The sequence below is a fragment of the Balaenoptera borealis genome (assembly GCF_965194805.1).
Source record: "Balaenoptera borealis genome assembly, chromosome: 15".
NCBI lineage: Eukaryota > Metazoa > Chordata > Mammalia > Artiodactyla > Balaenopteridae > Balaenoptera > Balaenoptera borealis.
The window spans coordinates 38,877,035-38,898,491 of NC_138871.1; the positions used below are offsets into that span (position 1 = coordinate 38,877,035).

A 21,457-nucleotide genomic window follows, 5' to 3' on the forward strand; every position below is an offset into this window, starting at 1 on the left:
TAATTATATTTTTCACAAAAAAAGACTGTAAAAAAAGAGAATAATTTTCTCAATATTTGGCAATTGACATATGTTATTATTTTATTTATTTATTTATTTTTTGGAGCAGAGAAAGGTTTATTGCAAGGCGATGCAAGGAGACGAGGTGGCTCATGCCCTAAAAAGCCTCAAGCTCCCAAGTATTATTTTTGAAATAAAAAAATTGTAATATTATCTTTTTGGACTTAGCCATTGTTCCAGTTTGTAGGATCCTGCTAAACAATGTGTTTTTCCTCAGTAAATTTGATAAGCATGTCCTCAACAAAAGGGGTGATAAAAATGTTGGCTAGAACAAGGTCAAGGGAAGAACTTTATAGTAAAAACAAAAGCAAAAGCAAAAATAAAAACTAGATAAAAAAACAACCTCCCTCCAGACTGAAGCAATTTTTTAATTAGTGTCCTTTAGGTATGATCACTTAATAAGTTTCTAATTCACTGATTTACACTCAACATTTAGTGAAAATTTCTCAATCTTGTCTTAAGACATGGTATTACATATCTTAATGAAGTACTTTGCTGAAGCTCAGATACACATTCAGTCGCATTTCCCTAGTATATTAGTCTCTTGATTGCAATGAAGACAGACTCATTTAGGTCACCTTAAGAAATTAGGGTTTTTAAATGTAAAATGGATGGCTAGTGGAAAGCTGCTGCATAGCACAGGTAGATCAGCTCGATGAACGTAGAGGGGTGGGATAGGGAGCGTGAGAGGGAGGCTCAAGAGTGAGGGGATGTAGGGATATATGTGTACATATAGCTGATTCACTTTGTTGTACAGCAGAAACTAACACAACACAGTAAAGCAATTATACTCCAATAAAGGTGTAAAAAAAGTAAAAATAAAAAATGAGTAGTCCAAAAAAAAAAAAAGAAATAAACAAATTAGGGTTTTTGTAAGATTACACATCCAGTACCTAAAACTAAATAAATCCCAAGAATCAAGGCAGTTCTGGAGAAAATATGCTCTTTCTATTCTCTCTTTTATGACCTACATGGTGCCTCCCTCAAGTACTGGCTTCTGTTTCAAGATCTGATTTGCTCTTCTTTTGAAATTGACTAACAAGTTTCTTCTACATTGTCCCACTCCAAGTCATGGAGAGAGCTAATCTGATTAGCTACCACTGTGCAAAGAGTAGCCCAACTCTGCTTCCCCGAGCAGGAGACTATGGGTAAGTCATTTTCATCTAGAAGTTAAACACTGTTATGGTAGGCACTGTGACTGATGTGTCTGATACTACTAATTTGCTAATTCTGGCAAAGAAGAAAATGAGGTTAGAGTGACATGGTATGCTCATAATAAACATACTCTGTCTAATAATCACAAATTTTACTTTTATATATATTCATAGACCAAAGCATGGGGAGAAAAAAAAAAGATAGAGAAAATGGGAAGAAGCAATATTTGAATAAATAACACCCAATAATTTTCTAAAATTCCAAAATATATCAGCCACAAGAAGAGCTATAAACCTTGAGATATGAATTTTTAAAAATTAGAAATTCATATCTAAACACATCATAGTCAAACACTGAAAACCAAAGGCAAAGTAAAATCTTCAAAGTAGCCAGAGAAAAAGATACAATATCTACAAAAGAACAAGAATAAGACTAATGTTGCCTTATCATCAGAAATAATGGAAAAAGTGGCAATGGTATGTCTATGATCTTTAAAGATTCTGCCAACCTACAATTGTACACCCAGTGAAATATCCTTCAAAAATGAAAGCAAAATAAAGACATTCCAGACCAACAAAATCTGAAAGGATTTATTGCTAGAAAACTGATATTGAAAGAAAGAGGGAATATAATCCCAGAGGGAAGCATAGAAGTGCAAGAAGGAATAAAGAGCAATAGAGTAAAAGCCTGGGTAAATCTAAATGAATATTAACATAAAACAATAATAATAACATATTGTGGGGTTTCAACTGTATGTAGAATTAAAATATGTGACAACATTAAGGCAAAAGGCAGGATAGGGGCAAGTAGAGTGTTCTAAAGTCCTTACATTGTCTGGGAGGTGGTAAAGTATTCATTTGTGTTAGATTCAAGGCTGCATTTTTCTCTAGGGTAACCACAAAAGAAGTAATAAAGAATGCATACCTAACAAGCTAGTAGAGGGAGCTATAACATAACTTAAAATAAATCCAAAGAAAGCAAGAAAGGAGATAAAAGGGAACACAGAAAAAGTGAGAGAAATAGAAAATTATATGGTAAAGCAAAAGCATTTCTAGAGCTACAAAAGACATTTCATAATGATAAAAAGATCAACTCACAAGGAAGGCATAACAATTCTAAATATCTAAGCTCCTAATAACGTAGTTTCAAAATATCATAAAGAATATTAACAGAACTAAAAGGAGAAATGGACAAATTCGCAATCAGAATGAATGTTTTTAACATACCTTCCTCAGTGACTGATAGAGCAAACAGACAAAAAAATCAAAATATAGAAGATTTAACTAACATTTAACAAACATGACCTGACTTACATAGAACACTTTCATTAGTCAGGGGTCTCTAGAGAAACAGAACTAATAGAAAGAAAGAAAGAAAGAAAGAAAGAAAGAAAGAAAGAAAGAAAGAAAGAAAGAAAGAAAGAAAGAAAGATAGATAGATAGATAGATGATAGATAGATAGATAGAGTTTACCCTTGAACAATGCAGGCTTGAAGTTCATGGGTCCACTTACAAGTGGATTTTTTTCAGTAGTAAATATTAGTGTCACACCATCCGTGGTTGGTTAAATCTGAGGATGCAGAATGAGGGATTCTGAGGAACTGCATACAAGAAAGGCGAACTGTAAGTTATATATGGATTTTTGACTTCGTGGGGAGCCGGTGCCCCTAACCCCTGTGTTGTTCAAGGGCCAACTTGTGTGCGTGTATATACACATATATGTATGTATGTTTGTATTTTTTTTAATAGGAATTGGCTCACTCAGAGTTATGGAGGTAGAGAAGTCCCACAGTCTGCTATTTGTAAGCTGCAGAATCAGGAAAGCCAGTGGTACAATTCAGTCTCAGCCTGAAGGCTTGAAAACCAGGAGCTCTGATGTCTGAGGACAAAAAGATGGATGTTCCAGCCCAAGAACAGAAAGAGTGAATTCACCCTTCCTTCCCCTTTTTGTTCCATTCAGGCCCCAGTGGATCGGTGAGGGGGATTTCTTCTCTCAGCCTACTGAATCAAATGCTAATCTCTTCCAGGAACACCTTCACAGACATACCTAGAATTAATGTGTTACCAGCTATCTGGGTATCACCTAAGTGATGTGCAGTCAGGCTGACACATAAACTAACCATCCAAACATTGCATCCAACAACTGAAGGAAACATTGTCTTGTCAAGTGTACCTAGACATTTACTAAAATTGACCATATGCTGGGCAATAAATCAAGTCTCAACAAATATTAAAGGATTAGAATAATACTAAATTCTTTGACTATGATGGAATAAAGCCAGAAATCAATTATAAAAAGATAACTAGAAGTTCCCTAGTGTTCGGAAATAAAAACAATATACTTCTAAATATCCAATGGGTCAAAGAAGAGATCTCAATGGAAATTAGAACATATTTTCAACAAAATGGTAAGAAAAATACTACATATCAAAATGTGTAGAGTTTAGTAAAAGCCAAACTTAAAGGAAATTTTATAACTTCTAGTGTACATATTAAAAATAAGAAAACCTGAAAACCAATGATCTACATATCTATCTAAAAAATCATATTCAAAGAAAGTGAAAGCCACAGAAAGTAGAAGGAAATGATAAAGATTAGAAAAGAAATTAAGAAACAGAAGACAAATATGGAGAAAACCAAATGCCAAATATTGGTTCTTTGAAAAGATTAAAACAATTGCAAACCCCTGTCAACACTGATCAAGAAAAAAACAAAGAAGGTACAAATAACCAATACCAAGAAGAAAAGGAGAGACATCAGTATAGATCCTGTCAGCATTAAGAATACACAGCTCACACCTGTCAGAATAGCTATTATCAAAAAGAGAAGAAATAACAGGTGTTGGTAAGGATGTGGAGAAAAGGGAACACTTGTGCACTGCTGGTGGGAATGTAAATTGGTGCAGCCACTATGGAAACCAGTGTGGAGGTTCCTCAAAATATTAAAAATAGAACTATCATCTGATCCAGCAATTCCACTTCTATGTATTTATCCAAGAAAATAAAAACACTAATTCAAAAAGATATATGCATCCCCATGTTTATTGCAGCATTATTTACAATAGCCAAGATGTGGAAACAACCTAAGTGTCCACTGATGGATGAATGAATAAGAAGATGTGATATATACACACAATGGAATATTACTCAGACATAAAAAAAGAATGAAATCTTGCCATTTGTGAAAACAGGGATGGACCTTGACAGCATTATGCTAAGTGAAATAAGTCAGACAGAAAAAGATAAATAAATATGACCTTATTTATATATGGAATTTAAGAAATCAAGCAAACATAAAAAACAAGCTTATGGATATAAAGAACAGATTGGTGGTTACCTGAGGCAAGGGGTGGGGGAAGGGTGAAAAGGGGGAAGGGAATCAAAAGGTACAAATTTTCAGTTATAAAATGAATGTCATGGGGATATAATGTACAGCATGGTGACTATAGTTAGTGATACTGTACTGGATTTTTGAAAGCTTCTAAAAGAGTAAATCTTAAAAGTTCTCATCACAAGAAAATAATTTTGTAACTATGTGTGGTGATGGATGTTAACTGGACTTATTGTGGCGATCATTTTGCAATATACGCCAATATTAAATATATGAAACTAATATAATGTTGCATGCCAATTACAACTCAATTTTTAAAAAGGATATAATAATAAGACGAAATTATAAACAACTGCATGCCAATGAAATGGACAGATTGCTAGAAATATACAACTTAACGGAGTGGACAAAAAGGAAATAGCAAATATAAGTAGTTCTATCTATTAAAAAATTAAATTCATGGTGGGAAAGGGATGGAGTGGGAATTAGGGGTTAGCAGATACAAACTATTATATTATAGAATGTATAAACAACAAGGACCTGCTGTATAGCACAGGGAATTATATTCAATATTCTATGATAAACCATAATGGAAAAGAATACAAAGAATGTATATATGTATATATGTGTATGTATATGTAGGTATATAGGTATATACATGTATATACATATATATACATTCTTTGTATTCTTTTCCATTACATACACATATATGCATATATATAACTTAATCACTTTGCAGTACAGTAGAAATTAACACCTTGCAAATCAACTATATTTCCATTTAAATTTATTTATTTATTTTTTAATGTTTTAAATAAGATATTTATTTATTTGTTTTTATTTTTGGCTGTGTTGGGTCTTCGTTGCTGTGCATGGTCTTTCTCTGGTTGAGGCAAGCGGGGCTACTCTTCATTGTGGTACGCGGGCTTCTCATTGTCATGGCTTCTCTTGTTGCAGAGCACGGGCTCTAGAGCACAGGCTCAGTAGCTGTGGCACACGGGCTTAGTTGCTCCGTGGCACGTGGGATCTTCCCGGGCCAGGAATCGAACCCATGTCCCCTGCATTGGCAGGCAGATTCCTAACCACTGTGCCACCAGGGAAGCCCAAAAAATTTTTTTTAATTAAATTTATAATTTTAAACCTTCCCACAAAGAAAACTTTAGTCACAGATGGCTTCTTTGGTGAATTTTTCAAAACACAATAGGAAAAACATGAATCTTACACAAAATCTTCCAGAAAACAGAAAAAGAAGGAATATTTCCAACCATTGTATGAGGTCAGTATAACTGTAATACCAAAAGCTGCCAAGAACATCACAAGAAAGAAAAATTACAGGTTAATCTCTCTCAGGAACATAGATGTGAAAGTCCTAGATAAAATACTAGGAAGTAAGTCCAGGAGCACTCTTTGTAATAGCCCCAAACTGGGGGGAAAAAACCCAAAGTACATTACCATTTGGATGAATAAAATACATGGTGTATTCAAACAGCAAAATATTACACAGCAATGAAAATGGACGATTTCCATTTACTTCTACACACAACAAGGTGGATGAATCTCACAAATGTGATGTTGAATGAAAGAAGTAAACACAAAAGGTACATAATATAGGACTTCATTTAAGTAAAAATAAAATCAGGCAAAATTAACTTACACATATAGAAATCAAGATAGCAGTGACTTGAGGAGGAGGAAGAGGAGGAGGATAATGACTGAAAGGGGACACGTGGGGGTGTTTCTGGGTGTTGGTAGCGTTCTATTTCCTGATCTGGTGCTGGTTACACAGATGGGTACGCTTTGCCAAAATTCATGGAGCTCTACACCTATGATTTGTATACTTTTTTGTACGCATGTTATACCTCAATTAAGAGAAAAGAATAAAACCACTGTAATTTACCTGGATTTATATCACTCTCACCAGTCTGTGTTGTTCAGAATCGATCATCCCACTCTCCTGTAAAAATTAGAACTCTATCTGACTTTGTAACTACTTCCTTGAGGACTCGCAATTCATTGGGTTATAAATATGAAATGGCTTTATTTTTCCAGTAATCTCCCCCACAAATTGTGCTCTGCCCCTGCCATTTTCTTGCTGGGTGTCAACTCTCTTCATCACACCTTGGCTCGATTCTATTTATCCACTTCTTCAGGTTATTAGGATCATCTCATTCTGGCAAGTAAGGTTCAATTCTGTTCATTTTCTACTAAGCTTCAAACTGAATTAAAACTATTTTTCCTCCCTTCCCTCCAGAGAAAGCCAGACAAGTCTGTTGCTAGTGGCTTGTAGTATGTGTGTGTGGGGGTGGTGGGAGCGGGGGGCAGAGAGGGTTGAGGGCAGGAGCGCTCTGTTCTGTATATCCTCCCATCTCCTTCTTTACAGTGCTTTGCTTCTAATGTCAGGGCAAGAGGAGAAATGAGGAAGTGGCTATCTTATGTGGCTCCCCAGTAGGAAGATGGTAATTCCCTCTCTTTCGGATGCTGCTGCTTCTCTAGTTAACCCTGTCAGATTTTCAATGCTCTCTAAACTGGAGAGAATCCAAGTTCTGGCTCCTTCATTGTTGAAGGTCCTTGGGGTGCCTCCCTGCTGCCCAATTCCTTGAGGCATATCTTGCATCTACTTGACCTCCTCCACAAGGGGTCCAGTGAGCAGCCTCTCTTGGAGGGGCAATGTGGGTGACTGTGGTGCCCCTTCCTTCATCTAGATCATCTCTCTACTGCCCCCTCTCCTTTTCCTAGAACATTGAGCACTCTGCCGGTCCAGGAGAGATCAGAGGTGAGACAATCACCAGTCTCCAACCTAGGAGAGGGGGAATGTTGGGCATCTCTAAACTTTATAAGCAATTCTCTTGAATGCTCTTCTCTAGACTTTGAGAGGAAGAAGTGCCTCCATCTCCTTTATTACAGTGAGAATGGGGTGAAGAGAGGGAATAGAGTAACCTTATGAATATTCTACTTAAGAAAAAGCTAACCTCCTCTCTACTCACCCTTTCCTTACACTTCAGGGAGTAGGGATGGGGTGGTGTGGGGGATGTTTGGTGTTTGGGCTGTTTCCCTGTATTGACATTTCTTGGCCTAACCATAAGTGGGCTGGCCTAACGACAGGTGGTCCCTGAACTTAGAATATGTGAGCTCATCTCCTTCTGTGCACAGCATTGGAACTTAGCCAGGGCCCAGGAAACATCCCTGTTGACATCCTATTACACTTGTCTCCAACCACCTGGAAGTTCTGTTAATCTTCACAGCATGTGTTGGAAGAAAAAAAAAAAGAACAATTCTGTATTAACTAAAAATATAATAGGAAAAGGAATGGGATATAGGAGAAAATTGCAATGATTTTCTATTTTGCAAAGCAAATTTACCTTCCAGAAAATTTGGAGAGTTGTGTTATTTATCTATATAAATATAATAAATCATTTGAATTATTTGAACTCTTTTACCTATGTGTACACCCATCATTTTCATAATAAATTGTCCATTTATAAGATTTCTGCCCTTACAATTTTGATGTGACTGGGGATCATAATTGAACATGACTAAGCAACGTATAGTATGTTATTGAAGACAAAATACACTATTTGTTAAAAGCACAAAACCACAGTTTAAAACAAGCAAAAGAGGGGCTTCCATTGTGGTCCAGTGGTTAAGAATCCACCTGCCAATGCAGGGGACATGAGCTCGATCCCTGGTCTGGAAAGATCCCACATGCCATGGGGCACTAAGCCCACGCACCACGACTACTGAGCCTGTGCCCTAGAGCCCACGAGCCACAACTACTGAGCCTGAGCACCACAACTACTAAGCCCATGCTCTAGAGCCCACGAGCCACAACTACTGAGCCTGTGCACAACTACTGAAGCCCACGCGCTCTGGGGCCCGCGTGCTGCAACTACTGAAGTCCGCGTGCCTAGAGCCCATGTTCCACAACGAGAAGCCACCACAACGAGAAGCCACCGTAACGAGAAGCCCACGCACTGCAACGAAGAGTAGTCCCTGCTTGCCGCAACTAGAGAAAGCCCGTGCGCAGCAACGAAGACCCAGTGCAGCCAAAAATAAATAAATAAATAAAAATAAAACAAGCAAGAGGGGGTAAGATGTATCAATATTTAGTGGAGGGGAGAAACCAAGATGGCAGAGTAGAAGGACGTGCTCTCACTCCCTCTCGTGAGAACACCAGAATCACAACTAGCTGCTGGACAATCATCGACAGGAAGACACCGGAAATCACCAAAAAAGATACCCCACATCCAAAGACAAAGGAGAAGCCACAATGAGATGGTAGGAGGGGTGCAATCACAGTAAAATCAAATCCCATAACTGCTGGGTGGGTGACTCATGGACTGGAGAACACTTATACCACAAAAGTCCACCCACTGGAGTGAAGGTTCTGAGCCCCACGTCAGGTTTCCCAAACTGCGGGTCCGGCAATGGGTGGAGGAATTCCTAGAGAATCAGACGTTGAAGCCTAGTGGGATTTGATTGGAGGACTTCAACAGGACTGGGGGAAACAGAGACTCCACTCTTGGAGGGCACACACAAAGCAGTGTGTGCATCAGGACCCAGGGGAAGGAGCAGTGACCCCAGGGGAGACTGAACCAGACCTACCTGCTAGTGTTGGAGGGTCTCCTCCAGAGGCGGGGGGTGGCTGTGGCTCACCGTGGGGACAAGGACACTGGCAGCAGAAGTTCTGGGAAGTACTCCTTGCCTTGAGCCCTCCCAGAGTCTGTCATTAGCCCCACCAAAGAGCCCAGGTAGGCTCCAGTGGTGGGTTGCCTCAGGCCAAATAACCAACAGGGAAGGAACCCAGCCCCACCCATCAACAGTCAAGTGGATTAAAGTTTTACTGAGCTCTGCCCACCAGAGCAACAGTCAGATCTACCCACCACCAGTCCCTCCCATCAGGAAACTTACACAAGCCTCTTAGATAGCCTCATCCACCAGAGGGCAGACAGCAGAATCAAGAAGAACTACAATCCTGCAGCCTGTGGAACAAAAACCACATTCACAGAAAGACAGACAAGATGAAAAGGCAGAGGGCTATGTACCAGATGAAGGAACAAGATAAAACCCCAGAAAAACAACTAAATGAAGTGGAGATAGGCAACCTTCCAGAAAAAGAATTCAGAATAATGACAGTGAAGATGATCCAGGACCTCGGAAAAAGAATGGAGGCAAAGATCGAGAAGATGCAAGAAATGATTAACAACGACCTAGAAGAATTAAAGAACAAACAAACAGAGATGAACAATACAATAACTGAAATGAAAACTACACTAGAAGGAATCAATAGCAGAATAACTGAGGCAGAAGAACGGATAAGTGACCTGGAAGACAGAATGGTGGAATTCACTGCTGCGGAACAGGATAAAGAAAAAAGAATGAAAAGAAATGAAGACAGCCTAAGAGACCTCTGGGACAACATTAAACACAACAACATTCGCATTATAGGGGTCCCAGAAGGAGAAGAGAGAGAGAAAGGACCAGAGAAAATATTTGAAGAGATTATAGTCGAAAACTTCCCTAATGTGGGAAAGGAAATAGCCACCCAAGTCCAGGAAGCACAGAGAGTCCCATACAGGATAAACACAAGGAGAAACACGCTGAGACACATAGTAATCAAATTGGCAAAAATTAAAGACAAAGAAAAATTATTGAAAGCAGCAAGGGAAAAATGACAACATACAAGGGAACTCCCATAAGGTTAACAGCTGATTTCTCAGCAGAAACTCTACAAGCCAGAAGGGAGTGGCATGACATATTTAAAGTGATGAAAGGGAAGAACCTACAACCAAGATTACTCTACCCGTCCAGGATCTCATTCAGATTTGACAGAGAAATCAAAAGCTTTACAGACAAGCAAAAGCTAAGAGAATTCAGCACCACCAAACCAGCTCTACAACAAATGCTAAAGGAACTTCTCTAAGTGGGAAACACAATAGAAGAAAAGGACCTACAAAAACAAACACAGAACAATTAAGAAAATGGTCATAGGAACATACATATCAATAATTACCTTAAATGTGAATGGATTCAATGCTCCAATCAAAAGACACAGGCTTGCTGAATGGATACAAAAACAAGACCCAAATATAGGCTGTCTACAAGAGACCCACTTCAGACCTAGGGACACATACAGACTGAAAGTGAGGGGATGGAAAAAGATATTCCATGCAAATGGAAATCAAAAGAAAACTGGAGTAGCAATACTCATATCTGATAAAATAGATCTAAAATAAAGAATGTTACAAGAGACAAGGAAGGACACTACATAATGATCAAGGGATCCATCCAAGAAGAAGATATAACAATTATAAATATATATGCACCCAACATAGGAGCACCTCAATACATAAGGCAACTGCTAACAGCTATAAAAGAGAAAATTGACAGTAACACAATAATACTGGGGGACTTTAACACCTCACTTACACCAATGGACAGATGATCCAAAATGAAAATAAATAAGGAAACAGAAGCTTTAAATGACACAATAGACCAGATAGATTTAATTGATATTTATAGGACATTCCATCCAAAAACAGCAGATTACACTTTCTTCTCAAGTGCGCATGGAACATTCTCCAGGATAGATCACATCTTGGGTCACAAATCAAGCCTCAGTAAATTTAAGAAAAGTGAAATAATATCAAGCATCTTTTCTGACCACAACGCTATGAGATTAGAAATAAAGTACGGGAAAAAAACGTAAAAAACACAAACACATGGAGACTAAACAATACGTTACTAAATAACCAAGATCACTGAAGAAATCAAAGAGGAAATCAAAAAATACCTACAGACAAATGACAATGAAAACACGACGATCCAAAACCTATGGGTTGCAGCAAAAGCAGTTCCAAGAGGGAAGTTTATAGCTATACAAGCCTACCTCAAGAAATAAGAAAAGTCTCAAATAAACAATCTAACCTTACACTTAAAGGGACTAGAGAAAGAAGAACAAACAAAACCCAAAGTCAGCAGAAGGAAAGAAATCATAAAGATCAGAGCAGAAATAAATGAAATAGAAACAAAGAAAACAATAGCAAAGATCAATAAAACTAAAAGCTGGTTCTTTGAGAAGATAAACAAAATTGATAAACCATTAGCCAGACTCATCAAGAAAAAGAGGGAGAGGACTCAAATCAATAAAATTAGAAATGAAAAAGGAGAAGCTACAACAGACACCACAGAAATACAAAGCATCCTAGGAGACTACTACAAGCAACTCTATGCCAACAAAATGGACAACCTGGAAGAAATGGACAAATTCTTAGAACGTTATAACCTTCCAAGACTGCACCAGGAAGAAATAGAAAATATGAACAGACCAATCACAAGTAATGAAATTGAAACTGTGATTAAAAATCTTCCAACAAACTAAAGTCCAGGACCAGATAGCTTCACAGGTGAATTCTATCAAACATTTAGAGAAGAGCTAACACCCATCCTTCTCAAACTCTTCCAAAAAATTGCAGAGGAAGGAACACTCCCAAACTCATTCTATGAGGCCACCATCACCCTGATACCAAAACCAGACAAAGATACTACAAAAAAAAAATTACAGACCAATATCACTGATGAATATAGATGCAAAATCCTCAACAAAATACTAGCAAACAAAATCCAACAACACATTAAAAGGATCACATACCATGATCAAGTGGGATTTATCCCAGGGATGCAAGGATTCTTCAATATATGCAAATCAATCAATGTGATACACCATATTAACAAATTGAAGAATAAAAACCATATGATCATCTCAATAGATGCAGAAAAAGCTTTTGACAAAATTCAACACCCATTTATGATAAAAACTCTCCAGAAAGTGGGCATAGAGGGAATCTACCTCAATATAATAAAGGCCATATACGACAAACCCACAACAAACATCATTCTCAATGGTGAAAAACTGAAATCATTTCCTCTAAGATCAGGAACAAGACAAGGATGTCCACTCTCACCACTACTATTCAACATAATTTTGGAAGTCCTAACCACGGCAATCAGAGAAGAAAAAGAAAGAAAAGGAATACAATTGGAAAAGAAGAAGTAAAACTGTCACTGTTTGCAGATGACATGATACTATACATAGAGAATCCTAAAAATGCCACCAGAAAACTACTAGAGCTAATCAATGAATTTGGTAAAGTTGCAGGATGCAGGATTAATGCACAGAAATCTCTTGCATTCCTATACACTAATGATGAAAAATCTGAAAGAGAAATTAAGGAAACACTCCCATTTACCATTGCAACAAAAAGAATAAAATACCTAGGAATAAACCTACCTAGGGAGACAAAAGACCTGTATGCAGAAAACTATAAGAGACTGATGAAAGAAATTAAAGATGATACCAACAGATGAAGAGATATACCATGTTCTTAGGTTGAAAGAATCAATATTGTGAAAATGACTCTACTACCCAAAGCAATCTACAGATTCAATGCAATCCCTATCAAATTACCAATGGCATTTTTTATGGAACTAGAACAAAAAAATCTTAAAATTTGTATGGAGACACAAAAGACCCCGAATAGCCAAAGCAGTCTTGAGGGAAGAAAACGGAGCTGGAGGAATCAGACTCCCTGACTTCAGACTATACTACAAAGCTACAGTAATCAAGACAATATGGTACTGGCACAAAAACAGAAACATAGATCAATGGAACAAGATAGAAAGCCCAGAGATAAACCCACGCACCTATAGTCAACTAATCTATGACAAAGGAGGCAAGGATATACAATGGAGAAAAGACAGTCTCCTCAATAAGTGGTGCTGGGAAAACTGGACAGGTACATGTAAAAGAATGAAATTAGAACACACCCTAACACCATACACAAAAATAAACTCAAAATGGATTAAAGACCTAAATGTAAGACCAGGTAGTATAAAACTCTTAGAGGAAAACATAGGAAGAACACTCTTTGACATAAATCACAGCAAGATCTTTTTTGATCCACCTCCTAGAGTAATGGAAATAAAAACAAAAATAAACAAATGGGACCTAATGAAATTTAAAAGCTTTTGCACAGCAAAGGAAACCATAAACAAGATGAAAAGACAACCCTCAGAATGGGAGAAAATATTTGCAGAACAATCAATGGACAAAGGATTAATCTCCAAAATATATAAACAGCTCATGCAGCTCAATATCAAAGAAACAAACAACCCAATCCAAAAATGGGCAGAAGACCTAAATAGACATCTCTCCAAAGAAGACATACAGATGGCCAAGAAGCACATGAAAAGCTGCTCAACATCACTAATTATTAGAGAAATGCAAATCAAAACTACAATGAGGTATCACCTCTCACCAGTTAGAATGGGCTTCATCAGAAAATCTACAAACAAGAAATGCTGGAGAGGGTGTGGAGAAAAGGGAACCCTCTTGCACTGTTGGTGGGAATGTAAACTGATACAGCCACTATGGAGAACAGTATGGAGGTTCCTTAAAAAACTAAAAATAGAATTACCATATGATTCAGCAATCCCACTACTGGACATATACCCAGAGAAAACCGTAATTCAAAAAGACACATGCACCCCAATGTTCATTGCAGCACTATTTACAATAGCCACGTCATGGAAGCAACCTAGATGCCCATCAACAGATGAATGGATAAAGAAGATGTGGTACATATATACAATGGAATATTACTCAGCCATAAAAAAGAACAAAATTGAGTCATTTGTTGAGACGTGGATGGATCTAGAGACTGTCATACAGAGTGAAGTAAGTCAGAAAGAGGAAAACAAATATTCTATATTAACGCATGTATGTGGAACCTAGAAAAATGGTACAGATGAACCAGTTTGCAGGACAGAAGTTGAGACACAGATGGAGAGAACAAATGTATGGACACCAAGGGGGGAAAGCCATGGCGGGGTGGGGATGGTGGTGTGATGAATTGGGCGATTGGGATTGACATGTATACACTGATGTGTATAAAATTGATGACTAATAAGAACCTGCTGTATAAAAAAATAAATAAAATAAAATTCAAGAATTAACAAAAAAAAACTAATACTAAACTTTCTTTGGGTTATTTGTATGGAAATATGTTAATATAAATGTTTCAGACATTACATGAAATTCCTAAAAATCTTATATATTCTGGTATAATGTTATAAGTCATAATTGTAGTTATTACTTTAAAATGTATATCTCAGAAATAACTAAATTTCCTTGTCAATTGCATTATTATGAACTTTCATCAAATCTTTAACCATGGTCATTTTTAAGTCTTTTGTCATTTACAGACAGTTCTGGGTGTACTCTGATGCTTTTGCAAAAATGTTCCTATAAAAGGGTTTCATCTTCAAGGAATTCATGGAAAAGGCTCTGACAAGTACAGGTTTCTGGTAACTGACTATACTGCTGAACTGAATGAATAAGCATTTTCAGAACTCTAATGGAAAACTGATGAATTCATAAAAGTGCTAACAAAAGATCAAGATGAAAAAAAAATTAATTACATGGGACTGAGTGAACTGATGAGGATGATTATAATTTTTGTGACTTTCTGTTTGAATAAAAAAAATGTGATAAAAAAAAGATTAACTTACTGGTGAGGTATTATTTATAAAAATAAGTAAAACAAATCAAGAAAATGATAGAGACTTCATCTGTTTTCTTTTCTAATATCTGTATGTTGGAGGAAGATGTAATGATATTCCTGGCACATCATTTTGCCCTCCAGAACCATCAAACATTGTAGATCTGATTAGGTAGAATTATTTAAATATGGTCATGTATATTTACCTTTCTGGTCAATCACAATTTCTGGTTGTTGTTTTTTTTAATAAAGAGTTTTTGTTTTTGTTTTAAAAAAAAATATTTAGTGGAGGGGGAGAAATATTTTATTACAGTCACTAAAAGGTAAGGATTAATTTCCTTTTAGAAAGGGGGACATGATGCACATTTTACAGTGCAATATAAAAAGTATTATTAGCACAATAATACTATCACACTAAAAATGGAACTTATTACTTATTCAGTAAAATGGCCACTTGCTCCTAATCAGCAACATAATTCACTTGACAGATCTGAGGTTTCCTTAAAGGTTTTGCTTTACTGATCTTCCCTGGGTTTGTCATTCTCATTTCCCACATGGTTTGACGCATGGAGCAGCTGCTTGCTGTAGCATATGAAGAGTGTGGGTAATCTAACACAAAGAAATGTCACAGAACCAAAAAACTATAATATACACAGTATTTTTAAAGAGAAAGAACTTTCTAGTAAGAATGCTCAATGGGTATGTCTTTGAAGACAAAATATTAAAGTCAGCCTTAAAATATCACTTAATATAGTAAGAAAAATTCCTTTCATGAGGTTTGACTTTCTATGCAATTCATAGCCTGGTTTTTTCTTTTAAACCTTTGAAAAGTGTTGTGAATAGAATATATTATATTTGGGATTCCAAAAGCTTTTTTATTATTCATTAGCAATTTGAGGATTATAAGATTACACTTCAGGTAATTTAGAATAAGATTTTTTAAAACTGAAGTATAGTTGATTTACAATATTGTGTTAGTTTCAGGTATACAGCAAAGTGATTCAATTATTTTTTTTAGATTATTTTCCATTATAGGTTATTAGAAGATATTGAATATAGTTCCCTGCGTTATACAGTAAAGCTTTGTTGCTTACCTATTTTATGTATAATAGTCTGTATCTGTTAATCCCATACTCCCAATTTATCCCTCCCTCCCTTTCCTCTTTGGTAACCATAAATTTGTTTTCTGTGAGCCTGTTTCTGTTCTATATATAGATTCATTTGTATTATTTTTTAGATTCCATATATAAGTGATATCATATAATATTTGTCTGATTTACTTCACTTAGTATGATATTCTCTAGGTCCATTCATGTTGCTGCAAATGGCAGTATTTCATTCTTTTTTATGGCTGAGTGTATCCCACATCTTCTTTATCCATTCATCTGTTGATGGACACTTTGTTTCCATGTCTTTGCTATTATAAACAGTGCTGCTATGAACATTGGGGTGCATGTCTTTTTGAATTAGAGTTTTCATCTTTTCCAGATATATGTCCAGATGTGGGATTGCTGGATCATATGGCAAATCTATTTTTAGTTTTTTGGAGGAACCTCCATGCTGTTTTCCATAGTGGCTGCACCAATTTACATTCCCACCATCAGTGTAGGAGGGTTCCCTTTTCTCCACACTTTCTCCAGCATTTATTATTTATAGACTTTTTGATGATGGCCATTCTGACTGGGGTGAGGTGATACCTCATTGTAGTTTTGATTTGCATTTCTCTAATAATTAGCGATGTTGAGCACCTTTTCATATGCCTGTTAGCCATCTGTATGTCTTCTTTTGATAAATGTCTATTAAGGTCTTTTGCCCACTTTTTGATTGGATTATTTGGTTTTTTGATATTGAGTCATATAAGTTGTCTGTGTAGAATAAGATTTTTTAAATGTGGATGCTGATGTGGAATCATATGTAAGGATATTGTGCCCACATATAACTTACCTTTAAATTTATCTAAATTCTTATAAATATCTCACAGTTTTTGTTTGCTTGTTTGGCCATGTGGCACAGCTTGTGGGATCTTATTTCCCTGATCAGGAATTGAACCCAGGCCCTCCTCAGTAAGAGTGCAGAGTCCTAACCACCGGACCACCAGGGATTTCTCACAGTTCATTTTAAGGCAATAAATTGATTAACATGTTCACTTTAAAATATTGTTTCTAAACTCTTTATTAGTATCAAGTGGAAAGAATTTATACCTTTATTATAGTAAGAGGTAATTTTAAATTAAGTTATTTAATAACTCACCAAATCAGTTTCTTGTCACATAGGGTAACATGTTACTACCAAACAACTTTGCCTCTGGTCAAAGAGAAACAAATCATTGCACAAGGCTCAAAATTTTTGTGAAAATAAATATTTAGGAAAGTAAACCATAGATGTAATTAAATCCCAATGAAATACAATAAGCAATTATTGGAGAAGTAGCTATTACTCTGACCATCAAGTTTGGTATAAGAAGTAAACAGTTTAGCCCAAACTGCCCTCAGCCAGTGGGTCAGCCGGCTCTGTTATGGCGATCTGCAGCCCCAGCATCGTGATTAGCAATAACTAACCATCTTATGACCTAGATTTATTTTGTATACCTAATCATTATTCTGAGAATTTGGAAAAGGTGTTTAGTCCTCATGGACTAATTATGGACAGGACCGAACGTCTTGCTCAAGATGTGAAGAAGGAGATGGGAGGCCATCACACCGTGGCCCGCTGTGTGCTCAAGGGGGGCTACAAATTCTTTGCTGACCTGCTGGATTACATCAAAGTACTGAAGAGAAATAGTGATAGATCCATTCCTATGACTGTAGATTTTATCAGACTGAAGAGCTACTATAATGACCAGTCAACAGGCGACATAAAAGTAATTGGTGAAGATGATCTCTCAAATTTCACTGGAAAGAATGTGTTGATTGTGGAAGGTATAATTGACACTGGCAAAACAATGAAAACCTTGCTTTCCTTGGTCAAGCAGCATAATCCAAAGATGATTAAGGTTGCAAGCTTGCTGGTGAAAAGGACCCCTCGAAGTGTTGGATACAGACCAGACTTTGTTGGATTTGAAATTCTAGCCAAATTTGTTGTAGGATATGCCCTTGACTATAATGAATACTTCAGGGATTTGAATCACGTTTGTGTCATTAGTGAAGCTGGAAAAGCAAAATACAAAGCCTAAGATGAGAGTTCAAGTTGAGTTTGGAAACATCTGGAGTCCCACTGAAATCACCAGTAAAATTATCAAATGTTCTAGTTCTGTGGCCAGATGCTTAGTTGAGCTTACTGCATGTAACTTCTTAGAATTTTATCTGTTTTGTATTTTAGAAATGTCAGTTGCTGCATTCCCAAGCTCTTTATTTGCACTATGAGCCTATAGACTATCATTTCCCTTTGGGTGGATTGTTGTTTGACTCGTGAATGAAAAACCTCTTAAACCACACCACTATTGAACGAAAATATTGAAATTGTATATGTAAAAAACATTTAAAGAGAAGAATATATTAGTTTTTTAACTGGGAAAGAACAGAAGTGATTGAATATTGTTAATTATACCACTGTGTGTTCAGAAAAGTAAGAAGCAGTCAGTTTCATATCAGTCACAGCACTTAGAAGTATCATTATGTTGGATAAACCATATGTCCTGGAATTATTTTAGTAGGTGTCAGTAGTATTAACTGTAATTTCCCACTCGTTCAAATTATTTTTGGTGAATCTTTGTCAACAGATTGATCTGTATCTTTTAAATACAGATCAATAGGTTCCAAAAACCTACCAGTTTTTGAATTCCTCAACATAAAAATCCTTAAAATAAAGGCTGTCTCTTTAAAAGAGAAAAAAAAAGAAGTAAACAGTTTAACTTTATAGGGTTATTTATTAATTTTTTTTTACATCTTTATTGGAGTATAATTGCCTTACAATGGTGTTAGTTTCTGCTTTATAACAAAGTGAATCAGCTATACATATACATATATCCCCATACCTCCTCCCTCTGTGTCTCCCTCCCACCCTCCCTATCCCATCCCTCTAGGTGGTCACAAAGCACTGAGTTGATCTCCCTGTGCTATGTGGCTGCTTCTACAGGGTTATTTATTAATCTTGCTGGAAATGATTCCCATGATTTTGAGAATGGAGACTCCATACTTCTCTTTAGATCCTTAGTAATAGGTTTAGAATATGGGAAACCCAAATTATACTAATCTCTTTATTCCACAAAAGTAGATTCCCTTCTTTGTTCTGCAGTATTTCACCAATGTGATTGTTTTTTATAAATATTGTGAGAATAAACTAACAAAGTAATATTTGGAAAGTTTTTCGAGCCCTTCGGACCACTTGTGACATCAATAATGGCAGGATTCTTTCCAAACCACAAGTTTTTCCTCTCAAAACTCTTCTCTATTTTTGTACCATCATTGCCTCTTCCTCTCTATTTTTAATAAGATTTATTTCAAACTATGAAATGCATGGTTATTGTAGGAAATTTGAATAATAAATAAAAGTAAAAATACCCATAATTCGATCAATTTTTCCTCTAGAATTTTGATGAAATAATTGCAGTCTGAACAAGATACGTTACTTTTTTTTTCAATGCTAGGAAAAAATCTTTAAAAGAATTCACGCATGCAAAAAAAAAAAAAAAGAATTCACGCAGGCTTTTGACAAATTTGGTTAACACTCATGGACCATTTTATGGTTAATTGCATCCACTGGGAAAGCAATAGAGGTATTATTGCCTCACAGATACAGTTGAATTCAGAAAATTAAATGCTAGCATGATTTCACTCCATTGTAGGTATTTCTTCTTCACAAATATCATTTTAATAGATGTGTCAATGATAGCTATCACTTATAGAAAGCCTTACTTAATGATATAATCTTTACATCAACCATAACAGTAAATTAGCACTAGCCTCACTTTACAAAACAAAGGTTTGAAAGCAACCTCATAGCTCTTAGGTGGTGAAGTGAGAATTTGAGGGGATTTGAACACTGCTCTCTCTGCTTCCAAAGGCATCCTTTCCACTACAGTCCAACACCTCACCATGAATATCATAATCTGCTTAACTAGGTCCTGTGGTTGGGCATTTCAAATGCTCCCCCCACCTTTTTTCTTTTTTTTTTTTAACTAAAATCAATAATGTTAGAAGTAATATCTTGGAGTATGAAACTTTGTTTTTATGATTATTTCCCCAAAATAGAACTTAAAATCTGGATTAGTGTGTTAAAGGCAGGAATATTTTTAAGGCAATTTGTACACGTTGTTAATTGCTTTCCTCAGTGAGACTGTTCAAATTATAATCCAGTCAGCAGAGCATGAGGCTTCCTGCTCCACTGTGCTCTTTATAAAAATCTTGGTTAATTTAATAGATCAAAATTGACTCTTTGTTGCTAAGTTTAAAATTGTTTTGATTGCTATAATTAACTGTGTTTTAATACATCAATTCTCCATTCTACAGAGTGAAGGCTGGCTAAGTCTTTGAACTAGAAATGGGAAGATAGGGGAATGGTCTTTAGACTTTTTATTCCCTTTATTCATTCAATGGTTATCTAGTTCCTATTCTAGGTCAGGCATTGTGCTAGTGTTCAGGATATAAAGATGAAAGCCCATCCCTGACCTCAAAGAGCTTGTGAACTAGCAAGAGAAACAGACATAAATAGACTGTAGTACAGCGTGACTGGCACTGTGACCAAAGTAACACAGAAGAATATGCTTTGAGAAACACAGAGGAGGGCACTTAAACCAGCTTCAGGGAGGTCCTAGAAGCCATTTTGGAGGTGCTGAGGGCTGAGCTCCACCTTGAAGAGAAGCAGAAGTTAGCCAGCTTTTTCCTGACATCCCCAACCAGAATTAATTGTTTCCTCATCTATGTTCCTTTACTAAAATATAGTGTACTTATTTGTTTCCACGTCTCTCGCTTGGCTGATCTTCTTGGTGGGGAGGGACTATATCCCTCATTAGCTCAAGACAATGCCCCAAAATGAGTAGGAATGCAATTAACATTTGTTGAATTATTTTGAAATTCTACCCATATAGCAATTTCCTCCCATACCTTCCTCTTGACATTTATATAAATATGTGTGGTTTTTCTTTATATTGTAAAAATAATACTGTTCATCACATACCCATCAGAATGGCTAAAAGGAAAGCATGGAAAATGACAAGTGCTGGTGATGGATTTGGAGCAACAGAAATGCTCATACATCACTGGAGGCAGTAGAAATTGGTACAGCCACTTTGGAAAAGTGGCAGTATCTATTAAAGCTGGGTTGTACCTCATAAGCCAACAATTTCATTCCTAGAAACAAGTTCAACACAAATGCATGCATATGTTCACCACAAAGCATATTTTCACCAAAAGCAGC

General features: G+C 36.4%; 1 long non-coding RNA gene and 1 pseudogene across 2 annotated transcripts in view; both read left to right on the forward strand.

Moving 5' to 3' along the window:
* Window positions 1-21,457, forward strand: part of LOC309612544 — a 513,150-nt gene that overhangs the window by 75,008 nt on the left and 416,685 nt on the right. The gene's annotated exons all lie outside the window — the stretch shown is intronic.
* On the forward strand, window positions 14,324-18,607 carry LOC309612438 (hypoxanthine-guanine phosphoribosyltransferase pseudogene; annotated as a pseudogene). The gene has a single exon. The product of its transcript is annotated as a hypoxanthine-guanine phosphoribosyltransferase pseudogene (transcript).